This window comes from Lycium barbarum, chromosome 10 (genome assembly GCF_019175385.1).
Source record: "Lycium barbarum isolate Lr01 chromosome 10, ASM1917538v2, whole genome shotgun sequence".
NCBI classification, from domain to species: Eukaryota; Viridiplantae; Streptophyta; class Magnoliopsida; order Solanales; family Solanaceae; genus Lycium; species Lycium barbarum.
Genome location: NC_083346.1, coordinates 78,504,705 through 78,517,954, shown reverse-complemented (window position 1 = coordinate 78,517,954; position 13,250 = coordinate 78,504,705).

Here is a 13,250-nt window from a genome sequence, read left to right as displayed (position 1 = left end):
GGTATGTAAATGATTTCTATCCTTGTATTTGAGTTTCTATCAAGAGTTTTAGTGATTTAAGTAAAGAGAAGGTATTTGTGGGAGTGGTAGGTTGATGAAGGAAAAGATAGTAACTTGGGGTTATTTTAAGAGATGATTGGAAATGGATTTAAGTATATTTTGATATATATATATATATATATATATGTGTGTGTGTGTGTGTTTTGTCATCGTGTTGTGGGTATTGTGGTTGATGTTGGATCAAATGAGAAGTTGAAGAGTTGTTAAGCTTAAAAAGGAAAATGTTGCCCATAAATTGTCAAGCTTTATTCGTGTTTAAAATGATTAGTAAGCAAGGTAAATAGTCTAATTGAGGCCTATGTTATCTTAATTGTAGACTCGCAAATTCGAGAGGTAGAAGTTGGACGATTGAGTCTACTTTAAGGTATGTTAAGGCTATCCCTTCTTTCCTTTGGCATGATCCTTTGGTATGATCCAACAAACGAGTAAGCGAGCTTCCATACTATTCTACTCCTAGAAGCATTAGAAGTACTTCAGTCTTTGATGTTCATGTACCCCGTTTATGAGTGATACTTCTGTTCATGGGTCCAGTCTTATATAGCCAGTTCTATGCATACAGTTGATTCATGCATTACGTTCATTATATAATGATGTACATTGACCCATGACCAGAAGGCGTTATATATGCGAATATTATATATATATATATATATATGTGTGTGTGGGGGGGGGGGGGGGGGGTATGAGAAATGAGATAGGCGTTATATATGCATTACCACCTGATCAGCTGGTGCACATTGATGATGATATTGATTATGGCCGCAGAGGAGCCGATATGATATGATGAGATGCCATAGAGGCTTTACAGGCGTTATATACGCACATATATCAGGCGTTATATACGCACACATATATAGATGTATGACCTTCATTGATAGGCATGAGCATGCATATTATGCGCCCACAGTGGCATTGTTAGTTACACATATTTATGCAAATACTAGTTCATACAAGTACATGCAGTTAGTCATTTCAGTTTATGAGTTCAGATCTTATCCATGACTCTTATGTGTATATGTTGTTCTTATGCCTTACATACTCAGTACATTATCCGTACTGACTCCCCATTTCCCGGGGGGTTACGTTCATGCCCGCAGGTGCAGGTAGACTGACAGGTGGTTCAGCTCAGTAGGACCTCTAGATCTAGCAGTGGTCAGTACGCTCCATTTGATCCAGAGCTGCAGATAGTTTTGGTATGTCACCCTTTTGAGATGTGTATGCATATGGGAATGACGGGGTCCTGTCCCGTCCTTTCTATAGTTTTCGTCAAAAATCTGCAAATGGTCAAAGTTACCAAATGAGATCCTTAGGCTTAGAAAAATGCCTTTAACTCCATATTTGCCTACCGAAATTTCGGCAGCATTTCCCCTATAAATCTAACATCCCCGAGGCGTAGCTCGGCTCAAATTAACCAACTACAACAGCCCACACATCAACAACCAAACCAAACAACAATCAAACCATTCTAGCTTAAAGTTCTACATGACTTCTAAAGTTGGCAACTTTCCATTCAAACGTTCAAAATCCCGATTCTATATTCACATAATTGTATTCATTTAACCATCCAACACTAGTCAAACACATTCCAAATTCAATCTAAGACATACACGAAATTGCACCAAAATCGATTTATTTCCATAATTCTTCAAACGCTAAAATTCACAACGAACATTCTAACTAACGTCGTTTCATTCCGAATTCATCAACATTGATATAGATTCATATCTAAAGTCTATAACACCCAAGATATACATTGATATACATAAAAATACCGAAGGTATACGCTTTCCGATAATACTCAAAATCATTTTCTCGACGCCAATTTCATTCACCAATTAATCATTTACAATATAAGGATCACCACAACACATTATACCAACTTAACCAAGATCAATTCACACCAATCTCCCTATCTATGGCTCACGGCCAAACTCACTACAAACACACACCCACACGTTTCCATTTATGTCCAAACTACGGGATTCTCGTCTACTTCCAATCCTTAACACATTCATAGCAATTCTATAACATTAGAGGGGCAAGATTCTTACCTTTTACTAACTTTCCGACTTGTCGCAAACGAAATCCTCGTGCCAAACCAATTATACCACGTCGGAGAGCGTCTTGAGTACTTCTTAATTATGTGGAAGCCAAGATTTTTGGATCACACACAAGCTTGGAATCTTTTCTTTCTTTCCTCCTTTGCACTCGGCCGAAACCCCTTTTTGTGGTGAGTTCTTGATTTTTATTTTTTTGATCTAGAATTTGTTAAGTCCTCCTAGTATATATCCACAATATTGATCATGTGCATAGCACATGATCATTAAACAAGGGGCTTGGGCCATGTATATGGCCGGCCACCCCAAGTCCTTTGGGCCTAACCTTGTGTCATTTTATTTCCTTGGCCCAATTCGAGAAAAGTCCCGTTTTGTAATTCCCGAAACTAATTTCCGAAATTCCAAATTTATCCTCGGCCTTCCCCGAGGTCTTAGCATTAAAGATTTCACAACCAACATAGTCATATTCTCACAAATTAATTTATACCATTCTAACACCCAAGTCATAATTATTTCTCGATTTCCAATTGTACGAAAACACGGGACATAACAGAAACTTTCTGTTACACCCCTCGTTTTCATGGTAGTAGAACCTATGGTTTGTTAGTCGGGTATGCCCTTGGAATTGAGACTTGTGTCTGAGTTTTGGAGATAGAAAGTGCCTTACCCCGTGTATAAGGGTACAAGTAGATATTCCTAGCGATTTACAGAGTTAGAAGTTGAGCGAATCGAATCGACGCGATCTAAACTAAATTAGAAAAATCTGCAGAACACCAGCCATCGTCGACGGGTCGTCGACATGGTCGACGGAATGTCGATGTGCGGCGTTGACAGGGTCCCGCAGCCTTGCATCTGCAGGCGCAGGTCGATAGACTGTTAACGTATCGACAGGCCGTCGACGTGCTCATCGAATCGGACCGCTGTAGCTGTTTTTAATTCCTAGTATAAATAGGTGGTTCACGAACCTATTTCATATTTTTCCTCATTCCAAGTCAGAAAAACCCTAATATATTCTCTTCTAATATTTTCCATCATACTAGTGAAGATTTTACAAGACCCGAACCCCGTAAACTCGAGCTTGTGAAGAAGAAGGTTGCTTCTAGGTTTCTTCAAGGCTGTGAAGCTTAGGGAGTTGAAGTTGAAGTGATTTTTGGTATTTTTGACCCCTCAAGGTATGTAAATGATTTCTACCCTTGTATTTGAGTTTTTATCAAGAGTTTTAGTGATTTAAGTAAAGAGAAGGTATTTGTGGGAGTGGTAGGTTAATAAAGGACAAGATAGTGACTTGGGGTTATTTTAAGAGATGATTGGAAATGGATTTAAGTATATTTTGATATATAAAGGTTTTGTCATCGTTTTGTGGGTGTTGTGGTTGATGTTGGACCGAATGAGAAGTTGAAGAGTTGTTAAGCTTAAAAAGGAAAATGTTGCCCATAAATTGTCAAGCTCTATTCGTGTTTAAAATGATTAATAAGCAAGGTAAATAGTATAATTAAGGCCATCCCTTCTTTCCTTTGGCATGATCTTATGGTATGATCCAACAAGCGAGTAAGCGAGCTTCCATATTACTCTACTCCTAGAAGCATTAGAAGTACTTCAGTCTTTGATGTTCATGTACCCCGTTTATGAGTGATCCTTCTGTTCATGGGTCCAGTCTTATACAAACAGTTCTTTGCATAATGTTGATTCATGCATTACGTTAATTATATAATGATGTACGCGAATATTAATATATATATATATATATATATATATATATATATATATATATATGAGAAAAGAGAAAGGAGATAAGTGTTATATACGCATTACCACCTGATCAGCTGGTGCACGTTGATGATGATATTAATTATGGCCGCAGAGGAGCCGATATGATATGATGAGATGCCATATAGGCTTTACAGGCGTTATATATGCACATATATCAGGCATTATATACGCACACATATATATATGTATGACCTTCATTGATAGGCATGAGCATGCATATTATGCGCCCACAGTGGCATTGTCTGTTGCACAGATTTATGCAGATACTAGTTCATATAAGTACATGCAGTTAGTCATTTCAGTTTATGAGTTCAGATCTTATCTATGACTCTTATGTGTATATGTTGTTCTTATGCCTTAGATACTCAGTACATTATCCGTACTGACTCCCCATTGCTCAGGGGGCTGCGTTCATGCCCGCAGGTGCAGGTAGACAAACAGGTGGTTCAGATTTGTAGGACCTCTAGATCTAGCAGTGGTCAGTATGCTCCATTTGATCCGGAGCTGCAGACAGTTTTGGTATGCCACCCTTTTGAGATGTGTATGCATATGGGTATGACGGGGCCCTGTCCGGTCCTTTCTATAGCTTTCATTCCAGTAAAGTTCTGTAGACAGTTGTATGTAGTAGTCAGATGATGTAGCCTTGTCGGCTTCTATTATTTTGTGTACAGTATATGTAGCAGCCTAGTTGGCTTGCACTGTTCTTCCGCATATTGTGTATATATGCAGATTGTATAGAGTTTTGATGTTTCCCTTTTATGAGATCAGTTTATGCCATTATGGGCCCTTGATGTTTAGTAGGATTCTGATATGAGTATAGGGGTGTTTGGTCGCTAGAGGTCAGACGCTCATCATGACTCATCGGTTTAGGTCGTGACACTTTCATCATATTAAGGAAGTACAACATGAAGCTGAACCCGGATAAGTATGCCTTCGGTGTTGGGTCGGGTAAGTTTCTCGGATTCATGGTATCGAATCGAGGAATCGAAATCAACCCAGATAAGATAAAAGCAATTGAAGACATCACCGTGATAAACGACATCAAAGGGGTACAAAGGTTGACCGGGCGGATAGCTGCCCTAAGGCGATTCATCTCCAGATCGTCGGACAAAAGTCATCTGTTTTTGTCATTGCTAAAGAAAAAGACCAACTTTTCTTGGACCCCCGAATGTCAGATGGCCTCAGCAGAGCTCAAAAGGTACTTATCAAGCCCGCCTTTGCTCCACACACCAAAAGGGAACGAGCAGTTGTATCTGTACTTGGCAGTGTCTGAGATAGCGTTAAGTGGTGTCCTTGTTCGAGAGGAAAAAGGTATGCAATACCTAGTATATTACGTAAGCAAAGCCCTAGGTGACGCTGAAACCCAGTACCCATATTTGGAAAAACTTGCTTTGGCATTATTATGCGCATCTAGAAAATTAAATCCTTACTTTCAATGTCATGCCATATGCATCGTAACATCATACCCCTTAAGGAATGTCATGCATAAACCTAAACTCTCAGGCCGATTAGCAAAATGGGCTATGGAGATTAGTGGATATGATATTGAATATAAACCACGAACTGCTATCAAATCTCAAATACTGGCGGACTTCGTGGCCGATTTTGCACCGACCATGATCCCCGAGTTTGATAAAGAGATGCTTCTTACCTCGGGAACTAGTTCGAGAATCTGGACCCTTTACACAGACGGTGCTTCTAATATAAAAGGGTCCGGGTTAGGGATCGTTCTCAAACCTCCCTCGGGTGACATAATAAGACAATCTATTAGATCAACCGATTTGACTAACAACGAAGCCGAGTATAAGGCTACGATTGCAGGTTTAGAATTGGCTAAGGCTTGGGAGCCGAAATCATAGAGGTCAAATGCAATTCTCTCCTAGTGGTCAACCAAGTGAATGGAACATTCAAAGTCAAGGATGACCGAATGCGGAGATACCTAGAAACACTGCAAGTCATCCTTCGCTGGTTCAAGGAATGGACATTGGAACACGTGCCTCGACACCATAATAATGAGGCAGATGCCCTTGCAAATTTGGGATCATCGGTAGAATCGGATGGGTTCAATTCTGGAGCTGTGGTGCAGTTGATGAGACCGGTCACGCCGAGATAAACTCGACCACCCTTACTTGGGATTAGAGGAACAAATACATAGACTATCTTCAAACAAGAAAGCTACCGTCCGATGCCAAGGAATCAAGGGCCCTCCAAACCAAAGCAGCTAGATTTTGTTTGATCGATGACCAGTTATACCGAAGGTCGTTTCACGGCCCCTTGGCGAGATTTCTAGGGCCGGGAGAAACCTACAACGTTATCAGGGAAATTCACGAGGGGACTTGCGAAAACCATTCAGGTGCCGACTTACTGGTCCGCAAGCTGATCAGAGCGGGTTACTATTGGAACAAGATGGAGGAGGACGCTAAAGCCTTCGCTCGAAAGTGCAACGAATGCCAAAGGCACGCTCCGTCAATACACCAACCTAGGGAAGAGCTTCATCCGATCCTTTCTCCATGACCATTCATGAAATGGGGTATGGGCATAGTAGGGCTTTTGCCATGGGCCCCAAGTAAGACACAATTTATTTTACTTATGACTGATTATTTCTCTAAATGGGTTGAAGCACAGGCACTCGAGAAAGTCAGGGAGAAAGAAGTTATTGATTTCATTTATGACCATATAATCTATCGATTCGGGGTACCCGTGGAAATTGCATGCGATAACGGGAAGAAGTTCATAGGCAGCAAGGTCAGCAGGTTTTTCAAAAAATACAAGATCAAGAAGATCTTGTCTACCCCATATCACCCAAGCGCGAACGGCCAGGATGAATCTACCAATAAGATTATACTGCAGAATCTAAAGAAAAGACTAACCGGCTCTAAGAACCGGTGGAAAAAGGTTCTGGCCGAGGTCTTATGTGCCTACCGCACAACGGTAAGATCAAGCACCGGGGAAACTCCGTTCTCCCTGGTATACTGAGCCTAGGTCTAATACCCGTCGAAGTCGGTGAACCAAGCTTAAGATTCCTGAAGACTCGAATCATGAAGCAATGTCTGCTAGTCTGAATCTCGTGGACGAAAAGAGATAAGCTGCTTATATCCGGATAGCCACACAAAAACAAAGGATGCAAAGATATTATAATCGAAGGGCTAACTTTAGACATTTTCAGATTGGGGACTTGGTGCTGAGGAAAGTCACACTCCACAACAAGAACCCCCACAAAGAAAAATTGGCCCCGAATTGGGAAGGGCCATACTGAGTTACCAGAATAACCGGGAAAGGTTCCTATCAGCTTGAGAACGAAAACGGAAAACTGTTGAAAAATAACTGGAACATGGCACACCTAAAGAGGTATTATTATTAATGGTATGAATAACCTTTCTTCTTTTTTCTCGAAATCTAACCGTGCAGGCATATAACCTAATGGGCATCGGGAGCAGCACAATGGAAACCGGAGAGTCATAGACTTAAGACTGAAAGCACGAGTTGCACTCTTTTTCCCTTCGATCGTTTTTGTCCCGAAGTGGGTTTTCCGGCAAGGTTTTTAATGAGGCAGCGCCGAACAGCATGCTACGCAAATAGAGCAAGTCGATGAAAGACCGGGGACTGGAGATTACACATATCAGACCAATAGTACACGAGCCCTCACATTTCGGACTCGAATACTAGGGGACTACCATACCCTGAGCTAAGTGATAACTATGTAAAGCCAAGGCTTTAACGATAAGACCAGATGTAAGGACCAAACGATCGATTGAATCGTGTCCAAATTAGTTCGTTCTTGCCACGGAAATGATTGTAATTACATCTCCGGTCCATCAATTAAAATCTTGTCCCAATCAAGATAATATTGTATTTCCAATATTGCATTTCGCCGGACCAGACTCCTAAATATGCGAAATACGTAAATATTAAAGACTACGGTCTAAAAAACCTTACGCACATTTTAAATACTATGGTCTAAACGGTTAAAGACTACGGTCCACAGCCAAAAACTACATTCTACAATTAAATACTACGGTCCAAAAACACCAAAATATTATGATCCGGTTAATCTTGCCATTTATAAACAAAACAATGATCAAAGTCAACACGGACTAAAAACCCGATCATATCACGCGACTTGGAGACGTCTAAGTTTGCAAATAAGGTCGTTTGCATGCCGCATACACTCGATCACAAATCATTACCACTCCAAATTATTCTTGTCGAACCAATAATGCAAGCCAAGGCAATGGCATGAATCGAACAAACATCAAACTGAGGAACACTTTATAAAAGGCAACGAAAAGCGTTGAACAGGCCGAATCAAAATCTTTTATATATATATATATATATATATATATATATATAGAGAGAGAGAGAGAGAGAGAGAGGATTTACAAAGGCTCAAACAAACAGCCTTAAAACAAAAAGAAACATAAGGATCTTCAGTCTCTTCCTCGGTTGACTTGAGGTCGCTATACGAATCCTCAGGATCGAACACAGCCTTCGCCTCTGCCTCGAGCCTCTTGGCCTCCTCGATTAGATCTGATAAATCCACTCCGGTGGCTTGAATTTCTTCGAAGGCCTCTCTTTGGGATAAACACCGCACGTACTTGGCCTGAAGATCACTAGCCTTCTCGGCAGCGGTCACATTGGCTTTATAATGGTCCAATATACCGTCGTAGCTCGAGATTTCACCAAGGGATTTTTTAAGTTCATCCCACAGATCGGTAATGTCCTGACGAAGGCTATCCTGCTCCGCCTCAGCCGCAACAAGTGCTGACCTGAGTTCGTTAACTTGCTCCGCCGCCACCCGAAGCTGCTCTTTAAGAGCATCCCGCTTAGCAACAGCACCAATTCTCATTTCTTGGAGGGTTTTGAGCTCAGGTTTGATCCCATCAAGCTCCGCCTGAAGTTGATCAATCTGGCTAACATAAGCTTGGGCCTGAGAGGGAGTGGCATTAGCATCGGCTATTAAAGGCTTATTATAAACTGCGAGAGCCCTTACCTTCTCTACCAGCTGGTCATGTTCCCGCTTGGCCTCGATAGCCTCGTTTCTGATTTAAGGGTGGAGAGATCTAGGAGAGTTGAGATATATTCTAATTTCTGCCCGTAAAGATCCCTGAGCTCATCCGCCTCCTCGTTTTTCTTCCTAAGCTCCTCCTTGAGACGATCCACTTCCGACCTAAGTCGATGGAAACTTGCATGATGAAGCACGGAGGCCTATAAGAAAAAGAGAAGCAGTTGTTAAGACGAGGCAAAAAAATAGAGCTAAGTGTAAAAACAAAGGAACTGGACATACTCGGTTCAAAGCCTGTTGAGCCTCGTTGAAAAGGTAGGATTCACTGACTTCAACCATCTTCTTTCGATTCGGGTCGGCACTGGGGGCAGGAAATTTTTTCTCCAATCTGGGACCGGAGTTAACCCCGAAATGGTTGGCCACGTGGATGGATAAGTATTTGAAGCCCGACATGCCAGATGCAGGTATTTCGTAATTCCCATAACCTATTGTCTCTTCTGGCCCTGTTGGACCCTCGATCATTTTACCTTTAGCCTTAGCATCGCCGGTGGGAATATCCACTAATTGAGGGGGCGAGTCCTGTATGCAAATAATGGTCTCAGTCGAAGCCACAACTTATATCGGGAGGATAGAACCAATACCATATAAAGGAAAAATGTAAAGTACCTTTGAACCCGGTACAGAGGGAGCTGCCTTCGATCCAGCTGTTGCGGCCAGGAGTCGCCCTGAGCTTCGAGTGGGTACGGGCTCGATAGTAGCATCTTTGGACATCTCGATTTTCAACTTGATGCTCCCCACATTCATTGGTCTCGGGATATCCCTCGAGCCCACTGTCATCGGACTTAAGCTTCCCACCAAGGGTGGAGTAATCTCTATAAAGCCGGTCAGCTCTTGATTGATGCCCTCATCGGTAAACCAGCGCTTGTCCAGCACCTAGTCTTCATCATTGAAATGATCCGTTAGTTGACCAATAACATCGGCATCCAGGGCCCGGGCCGAGACATCTTCCGAAGAGGGCTCTCTGGTTGTGAGCCTCGATTTTTTCGTGGTCCCGGAAGGAGCTCGAGAAGACTTGGAGGATCGTTTTTTCCTCTTCTCGGTCTTATCTCCTTGGTCAGGAGCTTCGATGTCTTGTTCATAGGCTGAAGCCTCTACAACCTCTTGCCCCCGGATTTTGATGGCCTTTGAAAGACCTGTAAAGGAAAGAAGAACAGGTTAAACTTATCAAGCGCAATATAGCACATAAAGAGGACGGAGCAGCGCTCTGGTAGAAGGACTTACCGTGATTCCCAGCGTCCCACCGGGACCAAGACAGATGCCACCAGTTGTGATCGGCATAGGTAAGTTGGGGACAGATCTTCCCAATCCATTCATCAATGTTCGGAACCGCATTGAGGGTTCGAACAAATGCTATGAACATACGAGTAAAATCAAAAAGTCAGTGTAGGTTCAAATATATGACCATATCGTACCAAATTAAAGCTACTTACGGGTTAGGTTCTATTTCTCGGGAAATGGAAACTTCTTAGCTGGAATCAGATCCCCTGTTCTGACTCAGACAAATCTGCACTGCCAGCCTCAGTCTCTATCTTCATCAAGACCGGAAAAGGGAGTTTTTTTGGCTCATTTGGTGAGTTTAATCATACCCCCTCAAAAAACTCAGGGACTGTACAATCGGAGAAAATGGCTCATCGTGAAAGGAATATTCACGTTCGAAGTAAAGTAACGGAGGAGTACAACGATTCTCCAAAATGACGGATGAATCTGACCGAGGCAAATATCATACCGTTTGCAAATATCCACAATCATGAGATCAAGTGTACTAAACGTAAAGGGGTAGGTATAAACGCTTAAATACCCTTCCACATGGGTCGTTACAGCTTCAGCCTGATCGGGAATAACGACCTCCATACCCTTCCACCCATAGTCTTCATTGACTTGTTCAAGTTTACTAGGGGGTATCGTGCACAAATAATTTGATGTATCGGCACCTCGATCCCTTTGTTGAGAAGGCTTCTCAACCGTGAAATCCTTGATGGTCGCGTAATCTTGTGGGATAAAATCTGTCAATACTGGCTCCGGTTTTGGGGCCGAGGAGGTCTCGCCGGAGATTTGCTCATTGTTATGGAAATAGCAAGGTATAAAGACTTGTATGAAGGTTTGAAGATGAGATAAAGAATAGATATGAAGGTATGAAGATATGAAGGTTTGCGTATCCAAGTACACGAAGGTAATAATTTTTCTTGGTAAAAATCAGAAAAGTGAAAAAGTGAAAGGGGAAGGCTTGCTTTTATAGTGTGGGGCCGAGACGGTTCGCATTCCGTAACCGTCTTAGCGTCCAACCGGGTCTCGACACGTGCCGATGTCAGAGTGATGTGACAGATTTGACCTTGATCTTATCTATCCATGGGAAGCGTACAGGGGAAGGAACCGAATCATCCCTCTAGTTTGTCAAGGCATACGAACCCGGTCATTTCCGATCCCGTTTGCCGAATAAGTTCCCGAGGCCCCCCTTTTTTCTATATCAAAAACCCTGTAGCGGAGGCCCTGATGAGGCCCAAGTCGGGCCTTGGCACCAATAGTATGATCAGGTAAGGCTGCCGTTCGACCATAAAGGACGCGGTTCCGAACCGAGTACGGTCGAATACAAGGAGTAAAGTATGCAAATGTAGCGGTCGATAACGAGGCGTTTCAATTTTGGGTATACGACAGATCGAAATAACAATTGATCAAATATTGCAAAGGCATATACAAAAGAGCAAGTTCAAACAACGCAAATAAAATACTCAATGAAGTCCGATAAAAAATCGATCCGCAAAATTCTATTAAAATTGTTCCATTTTGCAAAACCCCAACTTTCTCAGATACATTGGTCCGTCAGAAAAACGAAAAGGCCCTACTCTACGGCCATAAACTAAAAAAAAAGGGAAATAAAGAAAAATAGTAACACCCCTAACTGGCATAGTAAGCCGAAGGTTGAGAACTCCAGCCTATCATGCGGGATGCTGCGACGGTACATGACACCGTCTAGATATCCTCAGAAATTTCACCTAAAGTAGATGAACCGGGGGTACTCGGTTCCGGCAAATCCTCTTCATCAAGTACTATTGTCAGCAGGGGTTCTCCAACAGGTATCTCCCGACGGTTCTCCATGATATGACGAGTTCGGACCTAAGAGCCTACCCCTGAATGTCTAACAGGGATACTTCCAGTCTCTCGGACCTAAGCGCCGATGTTTTCCTTCCCCGAGCGACATCCTCAGCTACGACTTTTCCCTTCGAAGATTTTCTCGTCGGAAGTCCTGAAAATCAAATACACTGGGTTGAAATACGATGCAGAGAAATCAAAGTCGAGAGATCGGATTAAGAATTACCATGGTCTTTGCCTTTCCACCCTTCGGGTGCCATTCTCTTCCAGGAACGACCTGAGTTACGGGAAGCTCCTAGAAGGGCAACCACCCATTCAAAGATAGTTATAACGAGCTCAGGTTTAATCGAATTTGGTGATGGGTTCCACATCTCCGGAAAATCGATGGACGATGGATGATGAAGTTGAGCTGTACGTATCATCACAAACCGATGAAGCCACCCTCGGTCATAATCATCCTCGGGGTCAATCAGGCTTCGGTTTTCCCCAGGAAGTAGGTGAACAATTCCCCCTCGGATCACCCGAGGTATGTATATGTGAAGTAAATGATCAAGGGTGAAAAGAATCCCGGCTATGTTAGCCAACATCTCGATGTAGTACACAAGTCTCCAAATCTGTGAAGCCATCTGGCCGATACACACTCGATACCGGCGACGAAAGTCCTCAATCACTCGAGGAACAGGGAAAGTAAACCCGATGGCGAAAGGATAGGTGTACGACAACGAGTAACCAACAACATGGTGATTTATTTTTACCCCATTCCCAACAGGGCGAACATCGACATCTGCGCCTAACTTGCAGTCTTCCTTGACTACGGTAATGGTGGCATCATCGATACAGGATTCGAAATTCTCCACCGAAACAAGATGGTAAGAGACTTTGCAGTCACCTGTGTATTTAAAACCCGATGGAAAGAAAGATATCAGCAGCAAGAAACTCTAATTTCTCGTCAGGACCAATGGCCCCTGTTGGCAGCAGAGGCGGAGATTGAAGAGGAGACGAAGACGGATCTTCACCCTGTGTTAGTAATGGAAGAGAAGTCATAACCGTGGTAAGGATGTGAGTTTGATATGCGACCACAACAAGATTTGGAGAAACAAGGTTTAGGGTTGGAGGGTAAAAATGCATGGCAAAGGAAAAGAACATGGGCTTTATATAGAGGAGAATCCAATGGATTTTGTAGTAGATTGAGGACTCTGACAAAGGGCGGCTTC